The 17,670-nt window shown below is 44.1% G+C and overlaps 1 long non-coding RNA gene across 1 annotated transcript in view; it reads left to right on the forward strand.

The window, feature by feature from the left end:
* Positions 1-14,037, forward strand: part of LOC123726125 (uncharacterized) — a 55,186-nt gene extending 41,149 nt beyond the window's left edge. Inside the window, exon 5 of the long non-coding RNA XR_006758453.1 lies at positions 13,908-14,037. This is a non-coding gene — a long non-coding RNA (uncharacterized lncRNA). The remainder of the gene's footprint in view (positions 1-13,907) is intronic.
* Positions 14,038-17,670: the final 3,633 nt, after the last annotated feature.

A 17,670-nucleotide genomic window follows, 5' to 3' on the forward strand; every position in this document is an offset into this window, starting at 1 on the left:
AGTAGGAGATAGAGAGAATGGCCTACACACATTGACAGGTGTTTCCTCCTTAGTAGGAGAGAGAGAGAATGGCCTTTTCACCTTGACAGGTGGTCATCCTTAGTAGGAGATATAGAGAGTAGCTATTCACCTGACATATGATTCCTCCTTAGTAGGAGATAGAGAGAATGGCCTACACACATTGACAAGGGTTTCTCCTTAGTAGGAGATATAGAGAAAGCTATTCACCTGACACATGATTTCTCCTTAATAGGAGATAGAGAGGAGGGCCTTCTCACCTTGAGAGGTGTTTTCTCCTTAGTAGGAGATATAGCTATACAGTGGGCGTTTCCGGACACCGACAGGACATACGATCAGGATCCTCCACAGCCCTGGTTCCGGGGGCCCGGGGAGGAAGCTACGGGAAGGAGATAAACCGGGGTGGCCAAGTAAGCGCCACAAGCGCAGGGCAGGCGAAGGGTAAGCGGGGAGGAAACCACCTGGGAGGGCCCCTGTCGGCCGGCCATTGGTCGGTGTTCAGACGGACGGTTCCTCCCGCCCCACGTGGATAGCCTCTATCGAGGGAGCCCCTGTCAGAGACGGCCTCCCGTCTTATTGACAAGCTTCAACCGCGCCCCGTTCGAGCGAAATAAAGAGGGAGAGGGAGTGGACAGTCTCTCCTTGAGAGGGGACTCCGGATGGGAAAGAGAGAGAGAGAAGGGCCTTTCCATTTTGATAGGTGATTTCTCCTTAGTAGGAGATAGAGAGAATGGCCTCCCCACATCGAGAGGTGTTTTCTCCCTAGTAGGAGATATAGAGAATAGCTATTCACCTTACATATTATTTCCCCCGAGTAGGGGATAGAGAGAATGGCCTTTTCACCTTGACAGGTGTTTTCTCCTTAGTAGGAGACATAGAGAATAGCTATTCACCTGACTTATGAGGTATCCTAGTAGGGGATGGAGAGAATGGCCTACTCACATTGACAGGGCTTCTCCTTAGTAGGAGACATAGAGAATAGCTATCCATCTGACTTATGAGGTATCCTAGTAGGGGATGGAGAGAATGGCCTACTCACATTGACGGTGTTTCTCCCTAGTAGGAGACATAGAGAATAGCTATTCACCTGACACATGATTTCTCCTTAGTAGGAGATAGAGAGGATGGCCTACACACATTGACAGGTGTTTTCTCCTTAGTAGGAGATATAGAGAACAGCTATTCACCTGACATATGAGCTCTCCCTAATAGGAGATAGAGAGGAGGGCCTTCTCACCTAGAGAGGTGTTTTCTCCTTGGTAGGAGATATAGAGAATAGCTATCCACCCGACTTAGGAGGTATCCTAGTAGGGGATGGAGAGATGGCCTACTCACATTGACAGGTATTTTCTCCTCAGTAGGAGATATAGAGAATAGCTATACAGTGGGCGTTTCCGGACACCGACAGGGCATACGATCAGGACCCTCCACAGCCCTGGCTCCGGGGGCCCGGGGAGGAAGCTACGGGAAGGAGATAAACCGGTGTGGCCAAGTAAGCGCCACAAGCGCAGGGCAGGCGAAGGGTAAGCGGGGAGGAAACCACCTGGGAGGGCCCCTGTCGGCCGGCCATTGGTCGGTGTTCAGACGGACGGTTCCTCCCGCCCCACGTGGATAGCCTCTATCGAGGGAGCCCCTGTCGGAGACGGCCTCCCGTCTTATTGACAAGCTTCAACCGCGCCCCGTTCGAGCGAGGTCCCCGGCAACTCCTCCTCGCCTGGGATGTGCCCGACTGGCTCCATCCCCTTTCCCCGTTAGGCACGGCTAAATGACGCACCGATGGGCGGGTGTGTAGGGGGACTGGGGGTGTCCAGTGGACCGGGACTTCCCAAAATGGTCTCACATATTTAAGCGGCTTGAGTATCGCCCCGTATCCTCGCGCGGCACTGGGAACCCAGTCAACTGCTCTGCGCCCCGGCGCAGGCGGGGGTTTAATGTCTCCCCGGCTTCACCGGCACTTCGGCGACGACGCAGAGGAGCACCCGGAGGCCCCCTTAAGTTAAACCTATTGTCTTTGAACTATGGCCTCTCGCTTTGGCGAAGGGCGTGTGGGAGAAAGGAGGGCAACCTCCCCAACCCCGCCTAGCCACTAGCCACTAGCGAACTGTCTCTGTAATGCTAGTGCAGGGGGTAAGGGAGGCAGCCTTCTCGTAAGGCTCTTTCAACCCCCTCCTACAGTCCACCTACCTCAGCAGGTGTCGACAGCATGTAAACAAGAGTTGCCTCGATACTGGTCTACTGCAAGGAGGGTCCTGCAGAGGGCAACGGCTATTGATCGCATGAAACTAATGCGTGGGCGGTTGCACCTGACCCGATGATCTGCAGGAGAGCTCTTGACATGAAGCCTGCCCCCCTTAGCAGGCAGCCAATCAGGGAACGATGGCTCGAACGCTGCCCCGGCTTCGGCCAGGAGAGGGAGGGCCAAGATAATGGGGAACGGCCGAACCGGTGTCCTGTCGGAATCGGTCTGATCACAGAAGGCTGTGATGAAACAAAACCTGCGTTCCCCGCATGTTTGGTCAGCTCTAAACCGTCAAGGTTTAAATCGAACGAACTCCCACCGAGAGTGAACATTAAATGGGGATGGCCTGTGCCCAGCGGTTAAAACTTTCCTCCTTCTCCACTACTGTCCTGTCGATGTTGATAGGGGGGTGCTCCCTCTGCTGTTTCCTAAAGTCCACGATCATCTCCTTTGTTTTGTTGACGTTGAATGTGAGGTTGTTTTCCTGACACCATACTCCGAGGACCCTCAGCTCCTCCCTGTAGGCCGTCTCGTCGTTGTTGGTAATCAAGCCTACTACTGTAGTGTCGTCTGCAAACTTGATAATTGAGTTGGAGGCGTGCATGGCCACAGACATGGGTGAACAGGGAGTACAGGAGAGGGCTGAGAATGCACCCTTGTTGGGCCCCAATGTTGAGGATCAGCGGGGTGGAGATGTTGTTTCCTAAACTCACCACCTGGGGGCGGCCCGTCAGAAAGTCCAGGACCCAGTTGCACAGAGCAGGGTCAAGACCCAGGGTCTCGAGGTTAATGACAAGTTTGGAGGGCACTATGGTGTTAACCTCTATGGGCTAGGTGGGACGCTAGCGTGCCACCCGTGGTGCACTCCATCAACAGCAGGTGCATTTCAAGAGCGGCAAATTTGAATCCAAATAAATGTCAAAATTCAAATTTTTCAAACATACAACTATTTTACACCCTTTGAAAAATAAACATCTCCTTAATCTAACCACGTTTTACGATTTCAAAAAGGTTTTACGGCGAAAGCATAAATTTAGAGTATGTTAGGACAGTACATTTACAAGAGTTGTGTGTAATGTTTTGTCAATTCAAAGACCGGGTCACCAAAACCATAAAACCAGCTAAAATGATGCACTAACCTTTTACAATCTCCATCAGATGACACTCCTAGGACATTATGTTAGACAATGCATGCATTTTTAGTTCTATCAAGTTCATATTTATATCCAAAAACAGCGTTTTACTATGGCATTGATGTTGAGGAAATCGTTTCCCTCCAATAACCGGCAGTCAAGTCAGCACCACTAATTAAATAATTAAAATTAGAAAACATTGGTAAAATATTATATTGTCATTTAAAGAATTATAGATTTACATCTCTTGAACGCAATCAACTTGCCAGATTTAAAAATAACCTTACTGGGAAATCACACTTTGCAATAATCTGAGCACTGCGCCCAGAAAAATACGCGTTGCGATACAGACTAGACGTCATGTTGGGGAGATCTAAAATCGAAAATACTATGTAAATAATCCATTACCTTTGATTCTCTTCATCAGATGTCACTTCCAGGTATCACAGGTCCATAACGAATGTAGTTTTGTTCAAAAAAGCTCATCATTTATGTCCAAAAATCTCCGTCTTGTTAGCACATGATCTAAGCCAGCCGGACTTCTCGTCATGAACGAGGGGAAAAAATATATTTCCGTTCGTTCAAACATGTCAAACGTTGTATAGCATAAATCATTAGGGCCTTTTTTAACCAGAACATGAATAATATTCAAGGTGGACGAATGCATACTCTTTTATAACGTATTGGAACGAGGGTACCCAACATGAACTCGCGCGCCAGGTGTCTAATGGGCCATCATCGTTCCATGGCTCTTGTTCGGTCAGATCTCCCTCCAGAAGACTCAAAACACTTTGTAAAGGCTGGTGACATCTAGTGGAAGCAATAGGAAGTGCCAAAATATTCCTCAGCCCCTGTGTTTTTCAATGGGATAGGTTTAAAGGTAATACAACACATCAGGTATCCACTTCCTGTCAGAAAATGTCTCAGGGTTTTGCCTGCCAAATGAGTTCTGTTATACTCACAGACACCATTCAAACAGTTTTAGAAAATTTAGGGTGTTTTCTATCCATATGTAATAAGTATATGCATATTCTAGTTACTGGGTAGGAGTGGTAACCAGATTAAATCGGGTATGTTTTTTTATCCAGCCGTGTCAATACTGCCCCCTAGCCCTAACAGGTTAAATGCTGAGCTGTAGTCGATTAACAGCATTCTTACATAGGTATTCATCTTGTCCAGATGGGTTAGGGCAGTGTGCAGTGAGATTGCGATTGCGTCGTCTGTGGACTTATTGGGGCGATAAGCAAATTGGAGTGGGTCTAGGGTGTCAGGTAGGGTGAAGGTGATATGATCTTTGACTAGTCTCTCAAAGCATTTCATGATGACAGAAGTGAGTGCTACGGGGATGATAGTTGTTTAGCACAGTTACCTTCGCTTTCTTGGGAACAGGAACAATGGTGGTCCTCTTGAAGCATGTGGGAACAGCAGACTGGGATAGAGATTGATTGAATACTTTACACCAGCCAGCTGGTCTGCGCATGCTCTGAGGACACGCTAGGGATGCCGTCTGGGCTGGCAGCCTTGCGAGGGTTAAGACGTTTAAATGTTTTACTCATGTTGGCTGCGATGAAGGAGAGTCTGCAGGTTTTGGTAGCTGGCCCTGTCGGTGGCACTGTATTGTCCTCAAAGCCTGCGAAGAAGTTGTTTAGTTTGTCCACATGGGCTGGTTTTCATTTTGTAGTCCATTATTGACTGTAGACCCTGCCACATTCCTCTCGTGTCTGAGCCGTTGAATTGCGACTCTACTTTGTCTCCATACTGATGCTTAGCTTGTTTGATTGCCTTGCGGAGGGAATAGCTACACTGTTTGTATTCGGTCATGTTTCCAGTCGCCTTGCCCTGATTAAAAGCAGTGGTTCGCGCTTTCAGTTTTGCACAAATGCTGCCATCAATCCACAGTTTCTGGTTGGGGAAGGTTTTAAAAGTCGCTGTTCGTACAACATCACCAATGCACTTGCTAATAAATTCGCTCACCGAATCAGCGTATACATCCATGTTGTCGTTCGACGCTATCCAGAACATATCCCAGTCCACGTGATTAAAGCAATCTTGAAGCGTGGAATCAGATTGGTCAGACCAGCATTGAACAGACCTGAGCACAGGCGTTTCCTGTTTTAGTTTCTGTCTATAGGCTGGGAGCAACAAAATGGAGTCGTGGTCAAATTTGCCGAAAGGATGGCGAGGGTATATAAAGCCTATATTTGAGCTGGTCTGTATGTCTAGGTAATATCCCTATGGCGGCTTTTATTTTTGTTTATCGCGTAGTGAAATTGCATAAGCCTATTGTCAAGTTAAAGTGTACTGTTAGTTAGCTAACGTTAGCTGGCTGGCTCGCTCGTTATGTGTAAGCGCTCCACTTTCTGGAGGACTGAGTTTTGAAATCAGTGGATTTCGAGTATGATAGCTAATGAGATGGAGAAAACACCTGTCTCTGGATTACATGTTCAAACTAAGGGCAACCATGGCATCCGACAGGAGACGTGTCCATTAATGATGTATACGGGTAGGATAGTCTAGCTAGCTACAATTTCAGATATTACACCTACCAAATTTTTACATAAAGTGGTTTCATTTCAAGTTAAAGTGTACTGTTAGCTAGCTAACGTTAGCTGGCTGGCTCGCTAGTGTCACGTCCTGACCAGTAAAAGGGGTTATTTGTATTGATAGTATGGTCAGGGCGTGACAGGGGGTGTTTGTTTTGTGTGTATTGGGGTTTTTGGTTTACTATCTATGTTTTCTAATTCTATGTTTAAATCTAGTTTGTCTATTTCTATGTTGGGATTGTTTGGGGTTGATCTCTAATTGGATGCAGCTGATCCTCATTGCCTCTGATTAGAGATCATATTTAAGTAGGTTTTTTTTTATTGTGTTTTATGGGGTGGTTGTTTCTAGTATAGTCTGTGCACCTTCCTGGACTGTTTTCGTCGTTTGTTTTGTTTAAGTGTTTTTTCTTTAATAAAATAAGAAGATGAGCACTTTACCCGCTGTGTTTTGGTCCACTCAATATGACCGCTGTGACAGCTAGCTAACATTACGTGTACTATCTTATTATTCATATCTCAGACCCATTTGCTTAACCAGTTATTGCCTAATGTTAGCTAGCTAACATTGAACCTGGTTGGTTAGCTACCTGCAGATTCATGCAGAGTAGTATTGTCATGAGTTGGGATTATGGTAAATTTTTTAGCTAGCTAGCTACATGTCTTAATAAAAGACTACACTATGCAAGTATTCATTTCAATAGAATGTCATCGCAACAACTGTTGATAGACGTACTAGCTGGTAAATTCACTCTTGGTGTCTACTCAGATTTCAGACCACGGGTAAGATAGTCTAGCTAGCTACATTTTCAGATATTACACCTGTCTAATTTTGACAGAAAGCGCTTTCATTTCAAGTTTAACCCTCCTGTTTCATGTTAATTTATTCTGTGTTCCCGGTCCAAAAGGACCACCCCATTATAGCTGATTATAAATCCATAATAATTAATTTATTATCACCTAATACTGTGTTAGATCTTTTTATCAACTTAAGTTCTTGTGAACATTACAAGTTTTGAACTTCTATTTGCTATTTATGGCCTGTAGGCCTCATTGACCTGAGCTCATACAACTCGTTTTTGAGTAAAAAAAGCATAATGTATGGATTATTTTGACTATAACAAATGCTCAGTTGAAACGTATTGTACTATTTATCACAGACTACTTTGTGTCAAAGTTGAACAAGGACTCTCTCCTCCTCACCAGTGTCATGATCAAAGATATTTTACATTTAACATTTAAGTCATTTAGCAAACGCTCTTATCTAGAGCGACTTACAAATTGGTGCATTCACCTTATAATATCCAGTGGAACAACCACTTTACAATAGTGCATCTAAATCTTTTAAGGGGGGGTTAGAAGGATTACTTTATCCTATCCCAGGTACTCCTTAAAGAGGTGGGGTTTCAGGTGTCTCCGGAAGGTGGTGATTGACTCCGCTGTCCTGGCGTCGTGAGGGAGCTTGTTCCACCATTGGGGTGCCAGAGCAGCGAACAGTTTTGACTGGGCTGAGCGGGAACTGTGCTTCCTCAGAGGTAGGGAGGCGAGCAGGCCAGAGGTGGATGAACGGAGTGCCCTTGTTTGGGTGTAGGGCCTGATCAGAGCCTGAAGGTACGGAGGTGCCGTTCCCCTCACAGCTCCGTAGGCAAGCACCATGGTCTTGTAGCGGATGCGAGCTTCGACTGGAAGCCAGTGGAGAGAGCGGAGGAGCGGGGTGACGTGAGAGAACTTGGGAAGGTTGAACACCAGACGGGCTGCGGCGTTCTGGATGAGTTGTAGGGGTTTAATGGCACAGGCAGGGATCCCAGCCAACAGCGAGTTGCAGTAATCCAGACGGGAGATGACAAGTGCCTGGATTAGGACCTGCGCCGCTTCCTGTGTGAGGCAGGGTCGTACTCTGCGAATGTTGTAGAGCATGAACCTACAGGATCGGGTCACCGCCTTGATGTTAGTGGAGAACGACAGGGTGTTGTCCAGGGTCACGCCGAGGCTCTTAGCACTCTGGGAGGAGGACACAAGGGAGTTGTCAACCGTGATGGCGAGATCATGGAACGGGCAGTCCTTCCCCGGGAGGAAGAGCAGCTCCGTCTTGTCGAGGTTCAGCTTGAGGTGGTTTTTGGAGGCAGGTGTTTCTAGTTGCCTCTGATTGAGAGTCCTATATATAGGTGTGTGTTTGGTTTGGGTTTTTGTGGGTAGTTGTATTTTCACTGCTGTTTGTTTAGCCTGCAAATCTGTTTGCTGTCGTTTTTGTTCATGTTGGTAGTGTTCTCTTGTTTTTTAATTAAAACCTTTTATGATGAACACTAACTCCGCTGCACCTTGGTCTCTCTCCGACGACAGCCCTTACACAAACAATATACTATGTGAGGCTCTGGTTAGCCTGTTTTCATGTTATCCAGAGCAGGGGTGCCAGGTAGCCTAGTGGTTAGAGAGTTGGGCCTGTAACCGAAAGGTTGCTAGAACGAATCCCCAAGCTGACAAGGTAAAAATAGGACTCTCAATCAGAGGCAACTAGAAACACCTGCCTCCAATTGAGAGTCCAACACCCAAACCTAAACATAGAAAACCTAAACTAGACAGAACGTAGAAATACATACAAAACACAAACCCTCTGCCACGTCCTGACCAAAACTAATACAATTACTCCCTCTGCTGGTCAGGACGTGACAGTTTGGTCATTGTGCTGCCACAGAATGAATTGTGAGCAAGGCTTCAAAAAAGCTTTATATACCAGAGCTGTGAGAAAAGTTCTAAATATTATTGAAACAATGTTGCCATTGTATGGGAGAATGCCAACAGGTGTGGTTCCCGTGGGGGAAAGATTCTATTGGGAAAGGTTCCCGTGGGGGTTGCCATGGAAGCCAAGACGGGGAGTGAAGTGTGTGTGTGTGTGTGTGTGTGTGTGTGTGTGTGTGTGTATGTGCTCAAATGCATGTGGAGGTCTGGGAGATGAAGTGTGTCCATCTGATGAATGGGCATGTGCCCTGAATTCAATTTTATACACTAATTGTACTCTCACCCATTCATTTCTAATGACCGGTCATTTTTGACCAGGAACACCACAAGTGTACAAAAGTTTAAAAAGAAACACCCAAAATGTAACGAAAATCATCAAAATGTATTTTGTCTGTTCAGATGCCCTGTGTCGACAAAGTCATGCAACCTTATGACAATCAGATTAAATTAACTACATCTTCTGAGAGAAAACATGTAAGTTGGTCCAATTTGTCCGGAACACAGCAGGAGGGTTAAGTGTACTGTTAGCTAGCTAGCTAACATTAACTGGCTGGCTCGGTAGCTAACATTACGTGTATGATCTTATTATTCGCACCTTAGACCCATTTGCTTGACTAGTTATAGCCTAATGTTAGCTAGCTAACATTGAGCCTGGTTGGTTAGCTACCTGCAGATTCATGCAGGGTAGTATCACCATGAGTTGGGATTATGGTTCATTGTTTACCTAACTAGCTAGCTAGCTAGCTACATGTCTTAACCTGTTAGGGCTAGGGGGCAGCATTGACACGGCTGGATAAAAAACATACCCGATTTAATCTGGTTACCACTCCTACTCAGTAACTAGAATATGCATATACTTATTACATATGGATAGAAAACACCCTACATTTTCTAAAACTGTTTGAATGGTGTCTGTGAGTATAACAGAACTCAAATGGCAGGTCAAAACCTGAGAGATTCCTTTACAGGAAGTGGCCTGTCTGACCATTTGTTGAACTTCTTTTCCATCTGTATCATTTACTAAGGATCTCTGCTCTAACGTGACACTTCCCACGTCTTCCATAGGCTCTCAGAGCCCGGGAAAAAACAGAATGTCGTCATTCCAGCCCCAGGCTGAAACACATTATCGCCTTTCTCAAGTGGCCCATCAAGAGACACTAGCTTATGCGCGTGACCCCGACCGCCCCCGCCTTTGGGATTTTTTTCCTCTGTTTGCCGAAAAGGACATTCCCTGTCGGAATATTATCGCTTTTCTACGAGAAAAATGTCGTAAAAATTGATTTTAAACAGCGGTTGACATGCTTCGACGTACGGTAATGGAATACTTAGAATTTTATTGTCACGAATTGCGCCATGCGCGCGACACTTCTTTACTATTTCGGATAGTGTCTGGAACGCACGAACAAAATGCCGCTATTCGGATATAACGATGGATTATTTTGGACCAAACCAACATTTGTTATTGAAGTAGCTGTCCTGGGTGTGTATTCTGACGAAGACAACAAAAGGTAATGAAACTTTTATAATAGTAAATATGATTATGGTGAGTGCTAAACTTGCCGGGTGTCTAAATAGCGAGCCCGTGATGCCTGGGCTATGTACTTAGAATATTGCAAAATGTGCTTTCACCAAAAAGCTATTTTAAAATCGGACATATCGAGTGCATAGAGGAGGTCTGTATCTATAATTCTTAAAATAATTGTTATGCTTTTTGTGAACGTTTATCGTGAGTAATTTAGTAAAATGTTAGCGAATTCCCCGGAAGTTTGCGGGGGGTATGCTAGTTCTGAACGTCACATGCTAATGTAAAAAGCTGGTTTTTGATATAAATATGAACTTGATTGAACAAAACATGCATGTATTGTATAACATAATGTCCTAGGGTTGTCATCTGATGAAGATCATCAAAGGTGAGTGCTGCATTTAGCTGTCTTCTGGGTTTTGGTGACATTATATGCTGGCTTGAAAAATGGGTGTCTGATAATTTCTGGCTTGGTACTCTGCTGACATAATCTAATGTTTTGCATTTCGTTGTAAAGCCTTTTTGAAATCGGACAGTGTGGTTAGATTAACGAGAGTCTTATCTTTAAATGGCTGTAAAATAGTCATATGTTTGAGAAATTGAAGTAATAGGATTTTTAAGGTTTTGAAAATCGCGCCACAGGATAGCCGTGGCTGTTACGTAGGTGGGACGAATTCGTCCCGCCTAGCCTAGAGAGGTTTAACAAAAGTCTCTCGTCTGAGTGTGCCAGAGCGCAGAATAACTGATGAATTTACGAACGCTCAAAACCTGTGAAATATGGCCGGTGTCAATAAATGTTGCATAAAAGCATAATAATGTTTTTACTATTAGCACAGTTTTTATTTAACTAGGCAAGTCAGTTAAGAACACTATCTTATTTACAATGGCGACCTAAGAACAGTTGGGTAACTTCTTTGTTCAGGGGCAGAACGACAGATTTTTACCTTGTCAGCTTGGGGATTCGTTCTAGCAACCTTTCGGTTACAGGCCCAACTCTCTAACCACTAGGCTACCTGGCACCCCTGCTCTGGATAACATGAAAACAGGCTAACCAGCTCTGCTAGGGCGAGTAAAATGGTCAGAGTGTGGTGTTCTCTCATTATGTTTCTGGAAGTAGCTAGCAAGCTAGCCAATATTAGCCAGTTAGATTGGGTGCTTGACTGCCATTGTGAGGTCAGAATCTCGGATCAACCATACTCCAGTGTCCAGTGTGCGCTTGAAAGCTCCGAAAGCGAAACGTTCTGAATTTACAAATAGACAATCTGACTGCACAGTTTTTTTACTTTTTTAAAATGTAACCTTAATTTAACTAGGCAAGTCAGTTTAGACAAATTCTTAATTACAATGACAGCCTACACCGGCCAAACCCAGACGACACTGGGCCAATTGTGCACCGCCTTATGGGACTCCCAATCACGGCCGGTTGTGATACAGCCTGGATTCCAGTCACCAACGCTTTGGATAACATAACAGCCTAACCAGCTCTGCTAGGGTGAGTAATGTTCAGTGAGCTGTTCTCTCACTTGTGTTTGGAAGGAGCTAGCAAGTTAGCTTGGTTGCCTGACTGCTTTTAAATATATTTTAAATATATATATATATATATATATATATATATTGAAGTTATAGCATGGAGTTTGCCAAAAACACCTAAATGACTCTCAGACCATGAGAAACAAGATTCTGTGGCCTGAAGAAACTTTTGGCCGAGATGTCAAGAGTCACGTCTGGAGGAAACCTAGCACCATCCCTACGATGAAGCATGGTGGTGGCAGCATCGTGCTGTGGGGATGATTTTCAGCAGCAGGACAGGGAGACTAGTCAGGATCGAGGAAAAGATCATTTGGACTTGATATCTATTGACCGCTATGTTGTTGACAATTTAGTATCATTCATCAGCTTTCTTCCTCTTGTTAATTCCTTAATTAATCCAATAATTGTTGCATTCTTTTATCCATGGTTCAAAATGACAGTGCAACATATTTTAATTCTGAAGTTAAGGTGTTCATAGTTCCTGTATTTGTATTTGTTTTGATATAGGTACATTATAAAATTGTTGTAGATGCTTATTTCATGTAACAACATAGTGACATTATTCATCTCAGTGTTGTCATTATAGATACATACTGTGTTGTCATACGTGTCAGCGCACAAGCAAGCCAAACCAGGTTGTAAAGCCATTACCTTTGTATCCAATACCAGCCATAGGGCAACCTTTTGAGCATCTTATTATCGATTGTGTTGGATCTTTACCACGGTCCAAGTCAGGTCATAGCTACTTATTAACTGTTATGTGTCAAGCAACTAGATATCTGGCAGCTTTTTCCTTGCGTTCCATCACTTCGAATCAGTAGTTAAAGTGTTAACTCAATTTATTTCAACATTTGGGATTCCTAAAATCATCCAGTCAGATCAGGGGTCTAACTTTACCTCCCATTTCTTTGCTCAGGTTCTCAAACAGCTTAAAGTTAAACACAATAAGTCTACTGCGTTCCATGCTCAGAGTCAGGGAGCTTTGGAACGTTTTCATCAAACATTAAAATCCTTGCTTCGTGCATACTGTACAGAACTGTCTGCAGATTCGGAGGAGGGGTTACCTTGGTTGTTACTAGCTGCTCGTGAAGTAGTGCAGGAAAGCACAGGGTTTAGCCCAAATGACTTAATGTTTGGGCATAAGGTGCGTGGGCCTTTAGCAGTGCTGCAGGATGGTAGTTTGCCTGAAGAACCACCTCGGAACCTTATTGACTATGTAAATGGTTTTAGGCTGAAGTTGTATAGGGCTGGTGAACTGGCAAAAGAAAAACGAATATGTTCTCAACAGAAAATGAAACTGAAATATGACGGACAGGCTGAGCTGCGTGAGTTTAGTCCCGGTGATTGTGTACTTGCTCTTTTGCCTCTTGTAAGTTCACCTTTTCAGGCAAAATACTGTGGTCCTTTCACTGTGTTGCGCAGTGTCAGATTTGAACTATCTTATTGAAACCCCTGGTCATAGGAAGTCCTCTAAATTATGCCATGTGAACCTGTTAAAATGTTATCACTCCAGTGGTCTAAGCAAAGTGGAAGGCACTCCAGCGGTGAGGTCAGCGTTGACTGCTGCTCCAGTCACTGCATCTTGTGGCTTTAACTTTGTGGAGGGTTGAGAAGAGAAGGAAGTTAGGGTTTCGGATGAGATCTTACAAGGTCGGTTGAAAAACTCGCAGACTTTGCAAAGATCTTTTTTTTTTTGGTAGATCATTTAGACTCTGAGAAACGTGATGAATTGGTAGCTCTTATTAGAAGCTACCCTGTTGTGTTTTCTGACACTCTATCGAAAACCCATTTAATTGAGCATGACATCGACATCGGAAATGCTAAGCCTATCAAACAGAGATGTTATCGTGCATCTCAGAAGAAGAGACTGCAATTGGAAACAGATGTGCAGTATATGTTGGACAATAGTATTGCGGAGCCATGTTATTCAAATTGGGCTTCACCCTGTCTTCTGGTCAAAAAGTCTGATTCCACTTTCAGACCTTGCACTGATTATAGAAAAGTTAACAATGTTACTAAAGCAGACCTTTACCCTCTTCCTAGGATGGAGGACTGTATTGATCAAGTTGGGTCAGCAAAGTATGTCAGCAAATTTGATCTTTTAAAGGGATATTGGCAAGTACCCCTTACCAAAAGAGCTTGTGCGATTGCTGCCTATATAACTCCATCTGGTTTGTTCTCTTATACAGTGATGCCTTTCGGCTTGCGGAATGGTCCAGCCACCTTCCTGAGGCTGATGAATCGGGTGGTCTCAGGTCTGGAAGGGTGTGCCGTGTATTTGGACGACGTGGTCGTCTACTCAGCCTCCTGGGAGAAGCATGTCTGGAGAGTGCAAGCCCTGTTCGAAAGACTGGTGTGGGCCAGGTTGACTATCAATTTGGCAAAGTGTGAGTTTGCCAAAGCTACAGTCACATACCTAGGCAAGGTTGTTGGTCAGGGTGTTTTCTGTCCCGTGGAAGCCAAGGTCCAGGCTGTGAAGCAGTTCCCACAGCCCTCCACAAAGAAAGAACTGATGGGCTTCCTGGGAATGGCGGGGTACTACCGTGCTTTCTGTAAACTTTCGGTAGTAGTGTCCCCACTGAGCAATCTGTTGAAGGCCAAGGCTGAATTTATCTGGTCCACCCAGTGTCAAGAGGCATTTGATGCAGTTAAGGCTCTTTTGTGTTTGGCACCCGTGTTGGCAGCACCAAATTTTGGGAAACCTTTCAAATTGCAGGTAGACGCCAGTCAAATCGGTGCTGGGACTGTGCTTCTCCAGTAAAATGATGACAATGTTGAGTGTCCAGTCAGTTTCTTTTCCCGGAAATGTAATAAGTATCTGCAAAACTATTCTGTAATTGAAAAGGGGGCTTTAACCGGGTTGGAGAGCCCTGTTATAAAATATGCATAATATGCATCCTCCAATCGAAACGTTTGCCTATGCCCAGACATATTGTCTCAAGAAATGTTACCTTTCTAATACCCTCAAACAGCAAGTTAGGCATACATAACAGACATCTGGCACAGTGGCTCTGAGTTTTGATGCATAATGATATACATTTTTAATTATTCGGCTTCAGCTAACCAACCTCAAATCCCATTAGAAATTAGGTGTTTTTGTGGTTACAGTAATGTAATAGGCCTGCTTTGCTATTCGGTGCTGTTATATATAATACAAATTCATCTTTATGTGATCTTGTGAGACATTGATCTTTGATCTAACTTTACTAAAGAGCACCATTGTGAGAAGTGATCATCTTCTATCTGTAATTCTAATAATAATAAGTGATGAGTAGGACTATTAGGCAACATATCTTGATGAGTGTTATTTTAAATGACTGGATGGTCCTTCGTGGTTCTTAAAGGACAGCGCTAAATAAACTTTGATTTGATTTAGCTTGAAAAAACACATGGTTACAATATACCTATTGCAAAATGAAATAAAAAAGAGGGCTGAACTATCAATTCATCATTTATCATTTATTTGCATAGATTTGATCATCAAATCAACCAGGCAGTGAACTTAAATCATTACTTCGTAGAATTGCAGGAAATTAGTTTTCAAACAGTCATAAAATCTATCTTTTGGTGTATTGTATTCATGCATCTCAATAAACTAGAACCATAATGCATTATTACCGTCAACCTGCCCAATTCACATTTCCGATTTCTTACCCTGACACACACTAATGGGCCCTGTGTCTCAACCAATAGTCAATATTGGCTAAAAATCCCAAGCAGGGCTACAGCAACTTCCAGAAAAAAAGGGGGACAGAGCAGCCAACCTCCATAGAACCTGCTCTGCCCCCCTGAAGGACAGTGTCACTCACACATCTATTCGCTTGGGTCTTCTCCCTGGGAGTTTTCTGACATTATTTTTCCAAATATTTTAAAATTAAAGGCCTATTCTAAAAAATGTTGAATTGTTGTTTTTTTACCCCTAATCAATCTACTCACAATACACCATAGTGACTGTAATAATATTTTAAGATAATACACAACGCAGAGGACTAATGGCCAAGAGGGAATTAACGATCAATGGAAATAGTTTTTTTCTGTAATATGGAATTAATGATCAATGGGTCAGGGACATGGAAGAAATTTGTCTTGGCGTTGAGCCTGAAACAGGATACTTGTTATTTGGCCATTGGCCCAGTTTCATTGCAAGGAATTCTAATTGGTCAACCACAGGCTAGGGTTTGGTTATAAAACTACATCCTCTATCTTTGTTCTGTGGAGAGAATCACTGAGGACAGGGGAGAATGAGCATCTACCTAATGGCCTAATATCTATGATTTGCCCTCTTTGAATATACCTATTTTTCTCCTCTTGATTAATTTTGGGGTCTGTGTTATTGAAGAGTAAGGTCAACTGCTAACCTGATGAAACGTTTAAAACAGAAATATACATAAATATTCAGACCCTTTACCCTCTACCTTGTTGAAGCACCTTTGGCAACAATTTCTGTGATGATACAAGCGTGGCACACCTTTATTAGGGGAGTTTCTTCCATTCTTCTCTGTAGATCCTCTCAAGCTCTGTCAGTTTGGATGGGGAGCGTCACTGCACAGCTGTTTTAATGTCTCTCCATAGATGTTCCATCGGGTTTAAGCCCGAGCTCTGGCTGGGACACTTAAGGACATTCAGAGACTTGTGCCGAAGCCACTCTTGCGTTGTCTTGGCTGTGTGCTTAGGGTCATTGTCCTGATGGAAGGTGAACCTTCGTCCCAGTCTGAGGTCCTGAGCACTCTGGAGCAGGTTTCATCAAGGATCTCTCTTTACTTTGCTCCGTTTATCTTTCCCTCGATCCTGACTGGTCTCCCAGTCCCTGCCACTGAAAAACATCCCCACTGCATGATTCTTCCACCACAATGCTTCACCACAGGGATGGTGCCAGGTTTCCTCCAAACATGACACTTGGCATTCAGGCCAAAGAGTTCAATCTTGGTTTCATGAGACCAGAGAATCTTGTTTCTCATTGTCTGAGAGTACTTAATAAGGTGCATTTTGGCAAACTCCAAGGCTGTCATGTGCCTTTTATTGAAGTGTGCCTTCCGTCTTGCCACTCTACAATAAATACCTGATTGTTGGAGTGCTGCAGAAATAGTTGTCCTTCTGGAAGGTTCTCCCATCTCCACAGAGGAACCTTCAATCCTGCAGACATTTGTCTCCAGATCTGTGCCTCGACTCAATCCTGTCTCAGAGCTGCACTGTCAACTGTGGGAATTTAAATAGATAGGTGTGTTCATTTCCAAATCATGTCCAATCAATTGAATCTACCACATGTGGACTCCAATCAAGTTACAGAAACATCAAGGATAATCAATGGAAACAGGATGCACCTTAGCTCAATTTCGAGTCTCATAGCAAAGGGTCTGAATACTTATGTAAATAAGGTATTTCTGTTTTTATTTTTAATACATTTGCAAATTGACAAAAAAAGTTTTATGGGGTATTGTGTGTAGATTGATGAGAAATAAAAATAATTTCATGCATTTTCGAATAAGGCTGTAACGTAACAAAATGTGGAAAAAGTCAAGGGGTATGAATACTTTCCGAATGCACTGTATGTATGTCAGGGAGCTGAGGGCCTAGCAGGGCAGAGGACTTGGAACACACTACTAAATCTGAGGACTGCAAGCCAGGTATAGTGGGAGGCCGCAAATCTAGCCAAGCAGGGAACGTATATAGCCTAGTGCTAGTATAGGTGACTGGGTGCAGGCTGAGGGCTGTGAACTGTCTAACTGCACACCTAGAGGAGCAGATAACTCTGGGTATAGCGGGACGGGAGACCCAGGGCCTAGAACTAGGGCAGGTGGTTTAGCATGTAACACAGAGGGAGCTGACTGCTTGCTGACTGAGGCTGTGTGCTGCCGACCAACTTAGGGCAGATGCTGCAAACCTAGTGGGGCAGATAACCTAAAGCCTGGCAGAGCAGCAGACTGAGGGCCGACTAGAGCTGGAGACAGTGAG

This window comes from Salmo salar, chromosome ssa13 (genome assembly GCF_905237065.1).
Source record: "Salmo salar chromosome ssa13, Ssal_v3.1, whole genome shotgun sequence".
NCBI classification, from domain to species: Eukaryota; Metazoa; Chordata; class Actinopteri; order Salmoniformes; family Salmonidae; genus Salmo; species Salmo salar.